This window comes from Cupressus sempervirens, chromosome 9, assembly GCF_028749045.1.
Source record: "Cupressus sempervirens isolate cs-2001-9-10 chromosome 9, ASM2874904v1, whole genome shotgun sequence".
In the NCBI taxonomy this organism is placed as follows: domain Eukaryota; kingdom Viridiplantae; phylum Streptophyta; class Pinopsida; order Cupressales; family Cupressaceae; genus Cupressus; species Cupressus sempervirens.
In genome coordinates, this window is record NC_143126.1 from 811003746 (window position 1) to 811023236 (window position 19491).

General features: G+C 37.4%; 1 pseudogene across 1 annotated transcript; it reads right to left on the reverse strand.

Annotated features, from left to right (window-relative positions):
- Positions 1 to 972: 972 nt before the first annotated feature.
- On the reverse strand, positions 973 to 4643 carry LOC149541176 (G-type lectin S-receptor-like serine/threonine-protein kinase SD3-1 pseudogene; annotated as a pseudogene). The gene has a single exon (XR_016356487.1). The product of XR_016356487.1 is annotated as a G-type lectin S-receptor-like serine/threonine-protein kinase SD3-1 pseudogene (transcript).
- Positions 4644 to 19491: the final 14848 nt, after the last annotated feature.

Here is a 19491-nt window from a genome sequence, read left to right on the forward strand (position 1 = left end):
ATCTACAGTACATATTAAGTAAATGAGTTAATGGAAAATCATGTCCAATGAAAACTAGAACCAGTAACATCAGCAACTTTGCCTCGATAGGCAATGAGCCCACACTCTAGTCACCTTGGTTATGTAGAAGTTAAAGGTAAATACAATTCTTAAGGTCACCACCAAGGGAAACGCCAATCTGTTATATGTGATCTCCTTTTTGAAATCCCAAAAGTACATAATTTCTTCCATTGGATATTGAATATTAGTCAAATTTGGTAGTCAGAGGTATTGACCTCAGGAACAATATTATTCCTTAAAAAGACTTGAACATAATCCTCATAAAAAGCTGCCCTCAATCTTTCATCTTGTTTCTCGTAGAGTTTATTGGACTCTAACCCACCTACTGGAAATTCTATCGTCAGTCTGCCCAACCATTCTCCCACGGAATGAAGTATCATAATCTCACATACATATAGTCTGTTTGTGTCTGCATGCACACACGTATATGCCTATTTGTGTACAAACATTCAATGACATGAAGTTGAGATAGGTGAGGCAGCAGAAGAGTAATTTAGAGTTATTTGAAGGCAAGTAGCATGTAGTGTGGAAAAATGTCCATAGATGAACATGTTGGGCAGCGGCTATGCAGCCACGAAAAAGTTAACCTTACCAAGGGAAACACAGATTTTTTCTTCAAAAGTTGTCAAAAGCGGTATAAAGAAAATGTTTTCCGTGGCTGGATATCCACGACTAACATGTTGACCCTGATGCAAACACTTGATTTTCATTATAGAGTCAACATAAAACACTCCACAATGTTTCTCATAAAGAACTAACATATACAAACAGACCCAATAAGTAAACAGTCCGTGTTGGAAACAAAACAAATCTAGTACGCATACAATTGATAGGCAGAAGGAGATATAGTCTATAGAAGATAAAGGTCAGAAAGATACAACATTGCAATAAAACATTCCATAGCCCATCACATCAAAAACAATTGAAGTTTTATTTTTTCACAGATTGAGAAAGATAAAATCACCCGAGGATTCAAGCTCATATTTAGAGCTCTGAACACTTTATTTCAGGCTTTGTGAAAGACAATACCCAAACCTAGCATGGAAAGCTGAATACAGTAAAGATGGCCATATTCTTTTTATGGTTTAGAGAATACAGAGGAGATGTATACTTTACATTGCACGGAATGCACTACAGGGTAGAAAGCAAAGCAAAGCTCGTATTGTGCCTAAAGGAGCATTTCAATTCCTCAAACAGATGCTCTGCCTTTTCCAGATGTCTTTACTAGTCTTAACTTTCCTATTCCTGTTGTTCAAATGTGATCAAAATTGGTAGCTTGATATGGTCATGTGATATTGGACAAACCTAGGAATTCATTGTGTGCCTGCAGTTTGTGTGTTAAGCAAACACTCAAATTGCTCTTGATTTCGCAAAATGGATCATTAAAAAGGGGTGATCCCTTTGCTATTGGATATTCACTTAAGATTGAGATCCTTTTGGATCGATGTTCATTCCTTTTAAGGCATCTTATTCAAGATTTTCATATATTGCATTGAAAAGAATTTGGATTGTGTTTATAAAGTTACTTTCCCTTGTTGCCATGGGATCTGGTGGCCAGCTGCAAGTCGCCCTGTTTTTCTAAAATCTTAACCTCCTCATTTGTCTCCTCTTTAATGTCCTCTTTCACCTCTTTCATCTTCTCCTCTGCTACCCTTTCCTTCAGCTCGTTTGAGCCACCCAGAAGTACTTCTTGGCCATTGGTGTGCGGCATGGGAGGTGGGTCAACAGGACAAGTTCCCTCAAGAACAGCTGCCACCTCCCTTATGCAAGGCCTTAAGCACGACCTCTCCTGCATACACCAAAATGCGATCCTAAGCGCCCTTTCAACTTGATCCCACTCCAAGTTACATTCCATCCTGCCATCAACAATGCCATCCAGGCGACCATTCTGATATTCTTGAAATGCCCATTCTGAAATTCCCTTACTTTCGGGACAATCACAGTTAGGATCTCTCTTGCCACTAATTATCTGCAACAGCATCAACCCAAATCTGAAAACATCTTGTTCAGGGGAGGATTCCGAGCAAGAAGTGCTTTCAATGGAAGTTGTCTGAGATAGTCTGCTAAGGCCAAAATCTGTGAGCTTAGGTATGAATTTATCATCCAGCATAACATTCTCCAGCTTCAGATTAGAGTGAGAAATACAATCACGACATTCGGAATGCAAATAAGCTATGGCTCGTGCAATCCCTATAGCTATGTGGAACCTTCTCTGCCAATTCAGTTCCCTTGCCTTGTTTGTGCAACCAAATAGCCACTGATCAAGTGACCCATTGTTCACATACTCATAAACTATCAGTCTATGTTGAGCCTCACAACAAAAGCCCTGCAAACAGACCAAGTTCCTGTGCCTGGTAATCCCTAAACTGCACAAGATCATCCTAAATTCCTTCTCCGTAATTTGAACGCTTAGCTTTTTTATTATAACAGGACTAGTGTTGGGCAGAATTCCCTTGAAAACAGTTGGACCTAGTTGGTGACTAAAATTCCCAGTCAATTCTTCTATTTCAACAAATGTCAACCTGACTAGAGATCTAGAACATGGATCCATTAGTTGGTGCTTGCTAGAAGGAGCCCTTTGCATTCTTCTTATTCCTCTCCTTGTAAATATGTACCAACCAACTCCTATTTGTATGGCTAGAAACGCACCAAAGGTTGCGATGATTGCTACCCCAATACAGGAGCCAAAAGGACAAGGGGTTCTTGAGCTAGATGCATTAGGTGAAGGAGATTGAAATGTGCTTAACGAATTTTGATTCGGTGGACTAGCATGAAAATGAATAGCATGGTCAGACACTGCTTCTGGCGTGAGACATACCTTTAAAAACGAAATCGCAGGAACGGAATCATAACTATACCCGCCGATGTAATCCGTCCTTTTAATCCTGCAAATGCCAGACCCGTCATTGATGGCTGTTGCAGCAACACACAAGCTATCATTCAAGCAGTTATCTCTGCAACCCTGGACGCTTGAATAATTGTAGACATCCTGAGGAGGATAAATCCCATAAAAAACCGTTTTCTTCATAACCAATATGCTAGTCCCTGAATTGCAGTCTCCCAGCTTCATCTTTTTCCTGCAAGCTCTGTTCCCACCCCCCGCCGAACCCCGTTCTGAATTGATCCCTCTCTCAAAAGGGCATTGGCAGATGGGCCCTGTGGAATTAAAGCTACAGACGCCGTACAATCCACAGGTATTAAATACATCACACTGATTCTCCAAAGCTTGCCAACCTACTATCCACATCTTTGTTGCCTCGTTCCAGGAATACATTCTAAGGTTCCCATCATTATCTAGTCTCAAATGCCTCAGAACCACAGATTGGTCCGTGAAATCCCCGCTGTATCTAGACCAAACCATGCTTCTCTCTCCATCAAACAACCCCAATATTCCGTTACCTAAAAACCTCGCTCCAGTGGGCACAGAATGATTTGAAGCAAGAGACCCCGTTCCGCTTTCCCAATATATTACGTCCGTACACCATTTAAGCATGAGATTGCCAAACTCCTCCAGCTCCAGTTCATAGTAACTAGCAATGGACGTTTTAGAAGAAGCCCTCAGATTTTGACCTGTCGCAAGCGTCTGCCCAGGAAGGAGAGTATCTGTCGGTGCCTGGAAACTTCCCCACACTATCCTCTCTTTATTATCAGTCAGAACGAAGTTGCCATTGTCATGGAAACAAGCACCCACAACACCCATATTGCTCGTATTGCTAGTCCAAGCAGGTGCACCAACCAAGTGATCAAACAGAATGAAATTTCCATCATCAGAGAGTTCAAAAGTGGAATTGGAGCTTACTCTGACATCATCCCCTGCCGTCCAGACCACCGCCTTTGCCTGCTTGGGGATAGAATTGTACCATATTCCCACACTGTAAATCCCATTGTGTTCTTCCGAGAAAAACCCCATTGCAAAGGTGCCATTAAGGGACAACCAATAGACCTCCTCTGAAGCAGACAGCCTCGAACCTAACGGAATACTAGCCCGAATGGGCTTCTTCTCCGAGCTTCCTCTTGACATTTGCATTACAAGAATGGCTGTAACCAGTAACCTGACATTTTGACACCTTGAAACCCAAACGAGTGCTGAAGTCACCATTTTCGCCGTCTTCAAATTTGGATACCTTTTCTTTCCCTCTTGAAAAACAATGCTTCTTCTAAACACGCAGTTTTAGAGATGTACCTACTCAGAAATTCATCATCTGTGCACTAGTATCCTGATAATGCCCAAATGGCAGAGATTGTGAATGCAGAAAAAAATAAACTAGGACAGCTGCCTGTGCGGATCAAAATCAAGGTTAGAAAAAAAATATTCAGAAAACTACATTCATCGACAAAATAGGTCAAGCTCTTCTAGGTAATCTACGAGAATCCACATTGCGGTTATATAAAAAGAGGAGGGTCAGTGGAGATAAGAATGCCATCGGTAAGTACACAATCTAAAATATTAGGAGAGGAGGAGCAACATGTGATGAAATGGTGAAAAAGCTTATAATTTAAGCGTATACAGGGAGCAGCTAATCAAGTAGTGGCTGCTATGGTTGATGGGTTCTTCTGTTATGTACAGAGAACACGTGGGCTTTGAATGCTAATTGTTTCTTATTCAACATATAAAATCTGGGTAATATCAATGGTCCCTGGACCCCTCGTTGTAATTTGTTGGGTTTAACATGTGAATTATGCTTCGCTCATGCGAGTCAGGGGTTTCTTTCTCCATTACCCCACCATGAATGGCCGTCTTTCGGGGAGAGGGAACATAGAAAATTGTGATTTTGTTTTTCGAGTTATGTAAATTTGTTATCTTTCGGGGGGGAACACAGAAAATTGTGATTTGGTTAAGAGTTATAAATTATTATTTTAAAAAATAATAAAATATATATATATATATATCAAATTTACACTATAGGGAAATAAAACAAGGGATTTCATTCCAAAGCATAGTGAAGTTTGTTATGTGCACAAAGGATTTGGCAGTTTTTTTTAAAATGTTGTTGATGTTTATTAAGTGAAAGATACATTGAGTAAGTATAGTAATATTATGATATTGATATTAAAATAGGTATTAGTGTTATTATTCAGATATAGATATTTTTATTATGTTATATTTAGAAATGTTTTTCAATATAAATGATGGGGACACAACCCAAGAACAGAATGGAACCAACAGAAAGGGAAAATTATATTAACTGAGAAAATAAGGTAGTACAAACAGCACAGAGAAAATAAACTTCAAAACATGCTCTAAGGGCTTACAATAGCATAAATCTGGAGATAATTTCTCCTTTCAGGACCTCCTCTCAAACTCCACTTCGAACTGCCTTTTACAATGCCAGAAATCTCCTTAAATAGACCCCAGAGGGTTAAGGACTAGGAGTACATTCTAGAAAGTGCTAGTAGGCATCCACCGACCAAATAGAAGGTTCTGGAAGCTGCGTTAGAAGTCGGTGCAAATCTAGAAGAATCCAGAAACGGTAACCAAACTTTCGGGAGGCATAACTTTTGAACCGTAGCTTCGATTGACGAACCGTTTACATTTTCGGAAAGCTCTCGAAGCGCTCTATAACCCTATGGACAAGCTTTGCTCGTCCCCCATTTTTTGGCCCTTTTTGAGGTCATTTAATGCCCCTAACCTGACTTCGAAGCATTCTTAGGAGGTCTCCAAAACTCGAAAAACTGCAATAACTTTCAAACTATGGGGCCTTTTGACCTGATTCTTTTTCTGGAATGCTCTAAATCACAATTACATTCATCTGGCCAATTCCCACCTTCTAGGTCACCAAAATGATGGCCAAATTGCATGCTCCTATTTTTTCGGGATTTTCAAACACACTGATAGTGGAGCTGTGAGAGTTGGAACCTTTATTTGACCCAAATGAGTATCCAAAAATGTAAAGACATGAAACAGAAACTAAGTCTAAGTACATTTTTTTGGGTGACACAGAATTGCCCTTATACCTCTAGATGCTCTTGCATGAGACACCCAAGGTAGATTGAAAAGTGACCCTGTCACTTTATGGATGGTAGAGGAAATCCCAAATGGGAAACCTCAGCTGCTGAAATCCAAGTTGAGTCCTCGATCGGTCATCCTTTCCATTTGACCAAATACTCTTCATACTGCCTGTTTCTGGTACTCCTACCCACACGATGATCTAGAATATCTTCTATCTCCTCCTTCTTAGAAGCAGGAATTGGACATGGCTCTAACACCAGCTCCTCATCTGCACCATCATCATGATACTCTGTTAAATCTGCAATGTTGAAAATGGGAGAAATCTGAATACCATCTGGCAGCTCCACTTCATATGCATTTCCTGAGTCATGTTTCTTCAAAATTTTGCAGGGGCCAAATTTCTTCATTTTCAGCTTGTTGTAAGTACTGGTTGGAAATCTTTCTTTTCGTAAGTGCACCATGACTAGATCCCCTACTTGGAATTCCTTATGTCTTCTCCTTTGATCAGCCCTAGCTTTATATTCTTGATTCATCTTGGTAATGTGTGCTTGAACCTCCTCATGTAGATGCTTGATATGTTCAACAAATTCCTCAGCTTCAGCACTTGTCCTCTCCCCTTGTTCTATCTTCCTCAGCTCTGGTGCAGTCCTTGGGCTACTCCCATATACAATTTGGAATGGTGATTTTCCAGTACTCCTATTTATAGAGTTATTATAAGCAAACTCTTCCTGTGGTAGAATCAAATCCCATCCCTTGGGCTTATCCCCAACTAAACATCTTAGCAAATTACCCAAACTTCTATTTACCACTTCTGTTTGACCATTAGTCTGCGGGTGATGCGTGGAACTGAATTTTAGGTCTGTTCTCAACTTCTTCCACAATGTCCTCCAGAAATACCCCACAAATTTAGTATCTCTGTCAGAAACTATACTCCTTGGAAAACCATGTAGTCTTACCACCTCTTTGAAAAATAAGTCTGCAATATGGACAACATCATGAGTTTTGTGGCATGGAATGAAATGTGCCATTTTGGAGAACCTATCAACCACCACGAATACTGAGTCATTACCCCTTTGTGTCCTTGGCAATCCAAGAACAAAATCCATACTTATGTCCTCCCATGGCCTTGATGGAACAGGCAACGACTGATATAGACCAGTATTGTGACTAAACCCCTTGGCAACTTGACAAACCTGGCAACTTTGTACAAACTTCTTCACATCCTGTGAAATTTGAGGCCAAAAATAATGTTCTCTAAGAATGGAAATGGTCTTATCTCAACCAAAATGTCCTGTCATTCCTCCACTGTGTTTCTCCTTAATCAGATTTTCCCTCATGGAACTCCTTGGAATGCACAATTGACTACCCTTGAACAACATGCCATCCTGAATCAAATAGTCTAACTACTTGGTTCTATCTACAGCAACAGGTTCTTTACAAGCTTTCCATGCTTCAACAAAATCAAGATCCTTAGGGTACAAATTCTTGAGTTCATCAAACCCAACTACTTCAACCTGCATTACTGTAAGCAATGACTGTCTCCTACTTAGTGCATCTGCAACCCTGTTAGATTTTCCACTTCTATGCTTCAACACAAATGTATAACTCTGCAAGAATTCTACCCACTTCATATGCCTCTGATTCAATTTACCTTGGCTATTTAGGTACTGTAATGCCTGATGATCAATATACAAAACAAATTCCTTTGGCAATAAATAATGCCTCCATTTCTTTAAGGCCTAAACTATTGCATAGAACTCTTGATCATAAACAGAATACTTCTTCTTTGCATCATTCAATTTTTCACTAAAATATGCAATAGGCTTACCTTCTTGGCTTAATACAGCCCCAATAGCGCTACCACTAGCATCACAATCCACCTGGAACACTTTTCTAAAATCTGGAAGTGCCAACACAGGCTGTTTTGTCACCTTCTTCTTCAGCAATTCAAAACTTCTCGCAGTTGCTGCAGTCCATTTGAACTCTTTTCTATCCCCTCTTATTGTATCAGTTAGGGGTGCACATATGCCACTGAAATTCTTAATAAACTTCCTATAAAAACTAACCAGACCATGAAATGATCTTACCTCAGTAGCAAACCTTGGAGTAGGCCATTCCAAGATGGCTTTTACCTTCTCCGGATCCATTTTGAGACCTTCAGGTGATATAACAAACCCCAAATAGACTAACTCCCTTTTTGCAAAGTTACACTTCTTCAGATTAATTAACAGTTTCTCTTCCCTTAGCCTTTCAAGGACACTACGAATATGCAATAAATGTTCTTCCAAAGTCTTGCTGAAAATTAAAATATCATCCAAATAGACAATAACAAATTTTCCCAAGAACTTCTTAAGTACCTCATTCATGAGCCGCATGAAAGTGCTTGGGGTGTTCGTCAATCCAAAGGGCATGACTAACCACTCATAAAGACCCTCCTTGGTCTTGAAGGCTGTTTTCCACTCATCTCCTTCTCGAATTTGTATCTGATGATAGCCACTCTTCAGATCTATCTTTGTGAAGTACTGAGCTCCACTCAAGCAGTTCATAAGATCATCCATCCTTGGTAAAGGAAACCGGTACTTGATGGTTATCCTATTTATAGCTCGAGAATCTGTACACATCCTCCACTCTCCATCCTTCTTTGGTGCAAGTACTGCAGGTACTGCGCATGGACTCAGGCTCTCTCGAATCAAGCCCTTCCTCAACAGCTCCTGAACCTGTCTATTTAGCTCCTCTATTTTAGTAGGAGTCATCCTGTGAGCAGCCTTGCTAGGCAAACTAGCTCCTGGAATCAGATCTATCTGATGACTGGTTTGCCTTACTAGTGGCAATCCATCTGGAACATTATCAGAGATAATATCTCCAAATTCCCCTAGTAAATCTGAAACTTCAAATGGTATTTCACTACTACCTTCTTTATCTTTCCTAGAAATCAAAGCATAGCACATATGCTGATGTTTCATGCCATCTAAAAACTTCCTTCCATCAACAAGACAAATCCTAGCACTGCTACATACCTTTTCACCTTCCTTTTTCATGGGCTTCAATTTGTGGCGAACTCCATCCTTTGTCAAAGAGTATGTGCTTGCATGTCCATCATGTATTGCATGTCTATCAAACTGCCATGGTCTACCCAACAATAGATGGCAAACATCCATCGAAATAACATCACAGAGAACTTCATCATGGTAACTCCCAATTTTAAATTTTACTAAACATTGTTCACTTACCAAGACCTTATGATCATCTTTTACCCAAGAAATCCGATAGGGCTGAGGATGTTTCTCCCTCTTGAGCTTCAGCTTAGAGACCATCTCTTCTGATACCAAGTTATCAGTGCTACCACCATCAATGATCACGTCACAACATTTATCCTCACACTTGCATCTAGTACGAAACAAACTCCTCCGTTGTCCTGGTTCATTCTCACCACTTAGTAGGACTCTTTCATTTACCAAGGTCTCTCCTCTTTCTGCATCCTTTGAATGTGATGATTGTGCATCCTCATCTACATGAGCAACCCTAGCTTAGCCCACAGCTCTCCTATCTGTCCTTCCTTGTCGTTGAGGGCATTCAAAGGCACAATGACCTTCTTCATTGCAATGGAAACAGGTTCCACGGAAGCCTCCTCTTCCTTTTCCATGTCCTCTACCTCTTCCTCTTTGATTTCCAAAGTCTTGATCATGGGGGCGGTTGAAACCCTCATTCCTCTAGTTTCTGCTAGTACCCACATATTCATTTTTCTTTTGGGTTTCATTGCGGCCTCCAGATGATCTATCGCTTCCCCTTCCTCCTTGATCGCGCCCTCTTTGTCTTCCTTCAAATCTTTTATTCAGCTTCTCTTCAACTCGTAGGGCAAACTGGTATGCCTCTTCAATGCTGGTCATTCTTACCAGACTTAATTCCTCCTGGATGCTAGGTCGCAACCCACTGATATAATGAGCAACCTTCTCCTTATTTGCTTCTGCATGCCCCGCTCTAATCAAGAGTCGGTAAAACTCCTCTGTATAGTCTTGGACTGATATTCCTGCTTTCTTTAACACATGCATCTTCTTAAACAGATCCAGCTCCTAGTCCACAAGAATGAACTGCTTCTTCAATTTGTCCACCATGCGATCCCATATTGTGATCTTCTCCTTTCCTCTTCTATTTCTTTCCAATTGAACCTCTTGCCACCAGATTTTGGCATGGCCTTTGCAAACTTAACCCTATCTAGGTCCCTGATATCCTCATACTCAAAGTATTCTTCCAGTTCATTGATCCAATCGATCAACTCATCTGGTTTTAGATTTTCTGAAAATACACCCACTTCAATTGTAGGTATTTTCCCAAACTTAGTAATGGCCCTAAAAAGCCTTTCCTCTATAGGATTTAGAACTTCCTCGTCAACTTCCTCTTCTGGTCCCATTACTTCTTCTTCATTGTCATCCTCACTGTTGTCACCTACAGCAATATTTGCTCCTCTACGAAGCTCCTCTTGCAATGCCTGCACCTGCCTTTGGAGGGCTCTAACCTCCTCAAGATTAATAGCTCTAGCCCTTCCACCACGCTCTCTTCATGGAGGCATCTTCTAACTTGAACCCACAACCACACAGTCCTGGTGCAAACTGCCTCACAGTCGGCGCTCTGTCTACACACTCAAGAAAACTAGCTCTGATACCACTTGATGGGGACACAACCCAAGAACAGAATGGAACCAACAGAAAGGGAAAATTATATTAACTGAGAAAATAAGGTAGTGCAAACAGTACAGAGAAAATAAACTTCAAAACATGCCCTAAGGGCTTACAATAGCATAAATCTGGAGATAATTTCTCCTTTCAGGACCTCCTCTCAAACTCCACTCCGAACTACCTTTTACAATGCCAGAAATCTCCTTAAATAGACCCCGAAGGGTTAAGGACTAGGAGTACATTCTAGAAAGTGCTAGTAGGCATCCACCGACCAAATAGAAGGTTCCGGAAGCTGCGTTAGAAGTCGGTGCAAATCTATAAGAATCCAGAAATGGTAACCGAACTTTCGAGAGGCATAACTTTTGAACTGTAGCTCCGATTGACAAACCGTTTACATTTTCGGAAAGCTCTCAAAGCGCTCTATAACCCTATAGATAAGCTTTGATTGTTTCCCATTTTTTGGCCCTTTTCGAGGTCATTTAATGCCCCTAACCTGACTTCGAAGCATTCTTAGGAGGTCTCCAAAACTCAAAAAACTGTAATAAATTTCAAACTGTGGGGCCTTTTGACCTGATTCTTTTTCTGGAATGCTCTAAATCACAATTACATTCATCTAGCCAATTCCCACCTTCTAGGTCACCAAAATGATGGCCAAATTGCATGCTCCTATTTTTTTGGGATTTTCAAACACAATGATAGTGGAATTGTGAGAGTTGGAACCTTTATTTGACCCAAATGGGTATCCAAAAATGTAAAGACATGAAACAGAAACTAAGTCTAAGTACATTTTTTGGGTGACACAAGATTGCCCTTATAACTCTGGATGCTCCTGCATCAATAAATTAATAATTTGGAATAATTGGTAATACGAGATTATATTCTTAATGTCGAATGTTTGATGTTGAGTCAAAAAGTAACATATAAATTTTGAAGGAGGACAATTATGTCTCTCATTAGAATCATACAGATATACATGTTAGTCTAATTACTTTGAACACTCAAAGGCACAACTCATGCTACACAATACAACCCAACCTTAACATTTTTAATATTGATTGAAGTGTCCCCTCAACTCCAAAGACCCTCCCTCTTTCATCATGTTCATGAGCCATGCACCCTACTCACGTGCCTAGGTTGGTAGTTTTTGAAAGAAATTTTCAAATTTTTTTTGACTATATAGTGTTTGATTTCCCATGTGATCCATAAATTTGTTTAGATCTAATACTAGCATACAGTTGAACTACATTAATTTTTAGCATGTGAAAACCTCAAATTGTATCCATTTTAAATCTACTTTAGCTCTTAGGTCCAATTCAGTCCTAATTGTGTGGCTTAATCTTAACCTTTAGCATATGTTTTCTCAACTATTTAATAAAATTGATATTAAAAAATGGAATCTTAATTGTTTTCAAGTGTTTGTACATTACTTATAGCAAATGTATTTTCCCTTCATATTTATACATGTTCTTTTGTAATTAGTTAGGTTTTAGTGAGGCCAATTAAAAGATTTTCGAAAGGTTAAGTGAGTTGGGAAGGAGATTAAGGGGGTAGTGGGCAATTTAAAAGGAAAGGAGACTTATGTTTGTTGATATGACATGAGGGAGAGAACTATTTTTGGTGACAATAATTTCTCATCTGATGGATATGAACAAAAAAGTGAGAGCTAAAAGGATATTATTTCACTCTAACTATTTCTTAGAAGGAATAATTGATAGTACCTCATTTGGTTTAGGAAAAAAAATGCAAAAAGACTTGCTACCCATTGTCACTTAAAAGGGAAGGGAGATTTTAAAAGTTTTAAGGGTTGGGTATTCACGAAAGAAGAAGCCATCACTTGTCGTGAAGCTCAAAATATTTTAGTGTTGTTATCAAATGTTGAAGTTGATGAAAGACCAACCCCACAGCTCCCAAGAATCATCTACATGCAAACACTTGTCACAAAAAGAGATAAGCAAAAACTATGGAGGCTAGAATTCCCAGATCCATAGATGAAACATTCTTGATGAGAAAAAAGAGAGATTGCTATTATCAAAAGTGAATTATAAATTACAAAGAGTGATCATCCTTATAAAAGGAGATCAAAACCTTAACAGGTAAAACCTAGGTTGCATGATAATAATTAATAAAATAATTAATTATTATATGCCTAAATTTTAGCTTAAGTAAACTAGAGATAATAAGTGACTTAATAATTAAATCAAAATGATTTAATTAATAAGTCAATATCTTATTACTCTAACACCCCCCCATAAGATAAACTTACGGAGTAGCTAAAAACCTAGAAACTACTGCTTAAAGCAGATTTGGGTCCCGGCAACAAGGCCTGATGAAGTACCCAAGCACAACCAAATCTCTATAAAGAGGAGAAATATAGAAAACAACATGGGAAAAACCCACTCCAAAAAGAGATGGAAAGAATATTCCAGAAGATAGGAACAAAAGATGATCATGAAGAGCACCACTGAAGCATGAAGCTGCAAACACTGCAAATTGTTGATCTGAAGAACCTCCATTGTATAGAACATGACCAAGTAGAGAAGACTAAGTCTAAAGAGTTGATCAATCGAAGAAGGAAGGTATCTTCATGGCCTCCAAAATAGGAATAAAAGAATGTCTATATGGTAAATGATCCATCTCACTGAAATACATAGGTATCCAGCCACTACAATCGCCTAGTACATAGGATCAAATATTGAATACATAACTCACTCCATCGAACCAAGATAACAATAGAACCAACATAATCCCCCTATAATGTTGAGAGGTAAGACATGCACATTGAAACAGAATGCAATATCTCTTGCAAAAAGAAGAATCAGAAACATTGAGAGTGCAAAAGTAGTACAAACACCTATAATGGTATGTGTCATCGACGCAGCATGAGGCTAATGTCGTGGAAGGAATACTCAATTAACAAAGGAAGATGGTGAATATGGCCAACATGAAACCCCCCAAAGCACTTTATAATGTAGTGCAAGTACAATAAAACACAAAGATGTCCAAGATCCCAAATGAAATAGAATGGCACTTTATCTTAGTGCGTTTGCAAAAATACTACAAAAGGATGACAACAAATATCAAAAGAGACATAAGGTTGATACGATAGATAGTATAACCCATGAAAAATAATCTGAAATAACAAAATCGATCCCCAGGCTCAAAACAGCCAAGATATCCATCATAATGCATAAAAGAAAAAAATTGAATGGAATGTGCCTGGAGAAAAATCTGGGAAAGAGAATCTCTCAAAATATGTCTCTCAGAGTGCAAAATAGAATTTCTCATTTTGACAACCAAAACAGGCCTCCAACTAGAATAAAAAAATCCAAATAACCTATACTACCATGACGGGCTTAGAATTAGCTTTCCAACACTTCTTTTAGATCGAAAAATAGAGTCTGGATGAGCAAGTTATGGCTAAAAGACCACATGCAGGTGAAAAAAGTGTTGGAAAAGTAAAAAATAAATAAATTACTGCTTGGAGATCCATGTCAAAATGCCTCAAAAAGCATACTCACAAGTACCAAAATTGGCTCGAGAAGTGTGCCAATTATGTATCTAAACCATCTTGATTTGTGTGTCCAAAATTCTCAATTTGCATGCAACAATCTTGATTTTGTATAAAAAATCGCAAAATCACCACCTTGGGAAACATGCTAAAATCTTGATTTTTAAAAAAAAAATCTTTATTTGCGTGCCAAAATTCAATAAATTGATGCATCAAGAAACTTGCCAAAATACTCAATTTTCATATTGATTTGCGTTAAAAAAATCAAAAAATTGTTGCCTCAAAAAATGTGACAAAAACCAAAAAATTGTTGCCTTAGGAAATGTGCGAAAAAACCAAAATATCATCACCTTAGGAAATGTGCCCAATCTAAGAGCAATATTTTTTAGCCTCAAATTCCAACTATGTCCAAATTGGACAAATTTTATATGAAAATAGGGGTTTTTGGTCGCTTGAGCTCAACAGTGATGTTGGAGGCTGGAATTCCCATATCCATAGATGAGACATTCTCAAAAGTGAATTTATAAATTACAAAGAGAGATTGTCCTTATAAAAGAAGATCAAAACCCTAACAAGAAAAACCTAGGTTGCATGATAATAATTAATAAAATAATTAATTATTATATGCCTAAAGTTTAGCTTAAGTAAACTAGAGATAATAAGTCACTTAATAATTAAATCAAATGATTTAATTAATAAGGCAATATTTTATTACTTTAACATCAAGAATAAGAAGGGGCTTCATTCATTTAATGTTGCATCTAGACTAGGGGCGAAATATTGATGTGTAAAGTTTTAGCAAATGGAGGATGGAAAATTAAGAGAGGGTAATCAAATTAGGCAAGGGATTGGCAAAAGCCATGACCATTAGGAGAATCATAGATTACAACATAAACAAAGGAAGGCATTAAAATGAATTATTCTTGCATAAACATTTCTTGAGATGGGGCACTTATGATGATAAAGACATACACAATCAACATCCACATTTATAAATAAAACTAAATATTTTAAAAAAAGAAGTAAACCTTCTTGAAGAGTGGCAAGGCTTTGACCATCAGAGCTTGAGATCAAAATCTCCAACAACTATAATTGTAATAAATTTCCAAAAGTGGTGAGAACATGATGTGAGGGTTACCACTATTTTTGGCAGATTCCTCGAAACTCCTTGGGTCTATTGGATGTATTAAGGAAGCCTAGTAAGTCATTAGATTTGTGGTTACCTCTATTACATGTGTTCACTTATAAGTCTAATACAAAACCAATAAGGAAAGGGTTATTGCAAGATATTTTTGTATCTATTTTTTTTTTCTGTGCATTTTGAACTCTTAGATTGGATTACTTCATATTTCTTGTTGAGAATTGCTAGAGTTGTTTTAAAAATCTCTTCAAATCTTTTCCATGTAAACTCATTGTCCAATACTATTGTTGTCCAAGTCAAATCTATTGAAAATTTCCTCCTAATTTGGTCCTATTGTAGCCCAAAGTTCAAATCCCTTGGAAGGTTATAATATTAAAATGTTTATCAAGGATAGTTACTAAAAAATATTTATGTGTGTTCAGAACTTTGTTATAGTTGACAAGGAGAAACCCACCTGAAAAGAATAGAAAAAGCTATTGCATTTCTTTGATAATGCCTTTGTTTAACCATGCAAATATTTTAAAGTCCTATCAAGTTACATTATCTATTCTACAAGAATCAATTTCATTGGAGGCTTGGATAACATTATGACATAAACAACCTGGTTGAGATAATTAAACACCATATTTGTCAAATTTAGATATCATTATCATAACAAATAAAATAAACTTTAGAGCACATGTGTTTATCCTATTCCACAAAGGAAATGATCGTTTCAAAATAAAGTTTTACACTTATCATTGGATTAAACATGTTGTGTGACCACCACCGTTTGATTCATTTCTAGTACTAGGAGAATCACCTAGCTTGAGACAAAAGTTTGTAATAGCTATAATTGCTATAGATAAACAAAAATGGTGAGAACATGACATGAGTGGTATTGGTGAATTGTTACTACATTGACACATTTCTAGAAACTCCCAATGTCAATTGGTTGTGTTAATGATGCTTGATAAGTTATTAGATTTGTGGTTACCTCTACTTCATATGTGCACATATAAGTATAATACAAGAATAATAAGACAAGGGTTACTGCAAGATATCTGTGTATCTTTTTTTTAGGCATTTTGAGCACTTAGATTAGCTTACTTTAAAGTTCTAGTTGAAAATTGCTAGAGTTGTGTTATAATTCTTTAGAATAACTGAGAGGGGGGGGGGGTGAATCAGTTATTCAAGGTCCAAATGCCATAATAAAACTTTTTCCCTTTTTCTCTACAAATCCTTAATGGTGCATAACTAAACTTATCATGCATGGAATTAAACTATTGAAACAACTAAGAAAAGTAGACATGCATCACACCATAACACTAAGAATTTGATAACCCAGAAACCCTCCAGGAATAAGAAGGTAAAACTGGGGTGGGGATGATACCCACAAAATAACTGCGCAATTGATTTTAACCACTTTTGATGGTCTGCCTTATGAGAAGCCTACCCTATTAAAGGCTACAACACATTGTTAAATGCGACCTTGTTAGAGGATTTCACCAAACTGTTAGGAATGGGCCCGATTAAAGGACTTCAGAACATTCACTTGGAATGTCACCCTGTTAAAGGATTTACAATATGGCTATTAAACCAACCTAAGTCCATAGGATTTATCTTAACTGTTATAATTGATAGAAAGTAACAAAAATGGCTTTAATCTAATACAACTTACAACATAACTTACAGATTATAGATCACACTTCAGTTCAATCCTTTGCTTGGCTTTTTAATCACTTCAGTTCTGTTAGCTTGACTTCCTCTCAAGCTTTGTTTCCTTGGGTCTTCTTTATTCATCATACCAATGCAATCATATATGTGGTCATCTAGCGAAACATAGTATTCTTTTGCTCTCTTTCTCCTTAGCACTTTTCTTCAGTAGCTCATGCTTTCATACTTTCTCACTAACACCACACTACTACTTCATGACCTTATGACTTCTTAAATAGAAATCTAAAATATCTTTTCCACTCAATTCTCCCTCTCCAATTTTAGGGTTTCAATGGATTAGGTAGGATACAATGTATCTACCCCATATTTCTTCTTCATCTAGAAACCTTGTCTAGCATCCAGTTGTATTCGCAAAAAACTATTTTACATGGTGTTCTGTGCCACTAGCTCATCACTGTTATCTTCTATCTAGTTTATAAACTTCTAGGTAACAATCTTGTCGGCTCAAATCTAGTGAATCTTTGATTTCATAATAATGCAGCAACTCGGCATTATTGGTTTATTGATACTCAACTTGTTTTGTGTTACTCAACACTTGTATCCTGCTCGGCATCTATATCTTTACTCGGCACCTGTTTCTTGCTCGACACTTGATGTTTACTCGACACTTGATATTTACTCGACACTTGTTTTCTGCTCAGCACTTTTTTTTTTCTCGACACTTGTTATTTACTCGGTACACTCTAAAAGTGAACTTTCTCAGCTTCAACTAAGAATCTGTTCGGCACTAACTAGCTTGCTCAGCATTCTCTTATGAACTTAGTTAGGTTGTCACAAATAACATAGCTAAACCCTTACATCTTTGATATGTTTTAATGTGTCTAATATATGTGTCTTAGAATATGTCAACAATACACTATTTCATCAATGGCTTAGCTGATCCTTGTACTTCATTACAACATCATAACTTCAACCTTTCTCTAGGTACTCTAGTTACATCTTATTGATTGCCGCCTCCTTGTCAGTCAACCAATTGATAGTATTTGGATCACTAAAACAATTTTCATTCATGCAAGTAGCAAGTTTGACATCAATGACAAAACAATGATTGAAAACATTCTTTGCCAGTTCCATCATTCTTATTCAATCATTTCCAACAGAGTTGGTCCAAAAATCTCTTCAAAGATTTGTCTATGTAAATTCATTGTTTGAGACAATTATAGTCCAAGTCAAATCCATGGAAACTCTCCTCCTAATTTTTTCCTATTATAGCCCAAAGATCAAAATCCCCTAGAAGGTTATAATAATTTCTATTTGGATTAAAATTTCTATCCATGATATATATTGTTACCATATTTGTGTGTGTTAAAAGATGTGTTGCAATTGGCAGGGAGAAGAATCAGTTGAAATGGATAGAAAATCTTATTGGGTTTCTCACATAATGCCCATGTTTAAGCATGCAAACATTTTGAAGTCTTGTTAGGTTGCATTATCTAGTCTATGAGTAGCAATACAACTAGAGACTTGGATAACATTATGACATAACCAACTCTAGGTTGTTAAGCATGAATGCTTGATGTTTTTTATGGGGGAGTTTTTCAATATGTCAGGGAGATGATTGAGTGATTATGTTTTGCATTCATGATAATGTTTTTCATTGATGTCAACATATCAATTTTATGGATAGCTCAACTAGAGTTATAGATGAATATTCATTTGGTAAGGTTCATGACTAGAGAGTTATGCTATGCACACTTAGATGAATATTTAGGTATGTGTTATGATGTTGTGTCTATGTTCATGGAAGTAAATATGAAGTTTGTCATAATTTACAAAGGATATTGTGGAGATTTCTCTCAAAGCGAGTTTCAAGTGATTGTGTTACATCTTTTCAGTGAGGTTAAAGATTGTTCAATGGGATTGGATTATTGTAGAAGACATGTTCAAGATGTTATGGATAATATGGTAGAATAAAATGTTCATTATCTGATGAGTTGTGGAGTATATTTAGTGTGTTATTCCTAGGAAGTTGACTATTGTTAATATCACAATGGGAACTGTTATTTGTGATGTCACATGTAAAAGTAATATCTTAATGTGGTCCTATATTTTTCATTGTAAATTGAGAAAGCCTCAAGGCCAACTCAATTAGTTATTAATACTTAGAGTAAAGGAAAGTTTTTTTACTTGTGGTAAAGTGTCCATGTGATCCAGTGTAGATGGTTATTATGTTATGGGAGCTTTCAATTTTAATTATGTATGATTAGAGAAGAGATTGACGTTGATAAATTGTGAGCTTCAAAGGAGATGTATTGGAAAGGGAGTTATTGTTTAGTCAATTATAAAACTTGGATATGTTATCTTGAAGATTGTTTAGTGAAGACAATCTCAAAGCTATTTGGATAGTGTGTTTAGTTGTCCTCCTTTCAACTCCCAACAAGGTTGGCACAACTCCTAACGAGTTTGGAATCTCTTAACATGGGTCAAAGTCTCCTAATAGGGA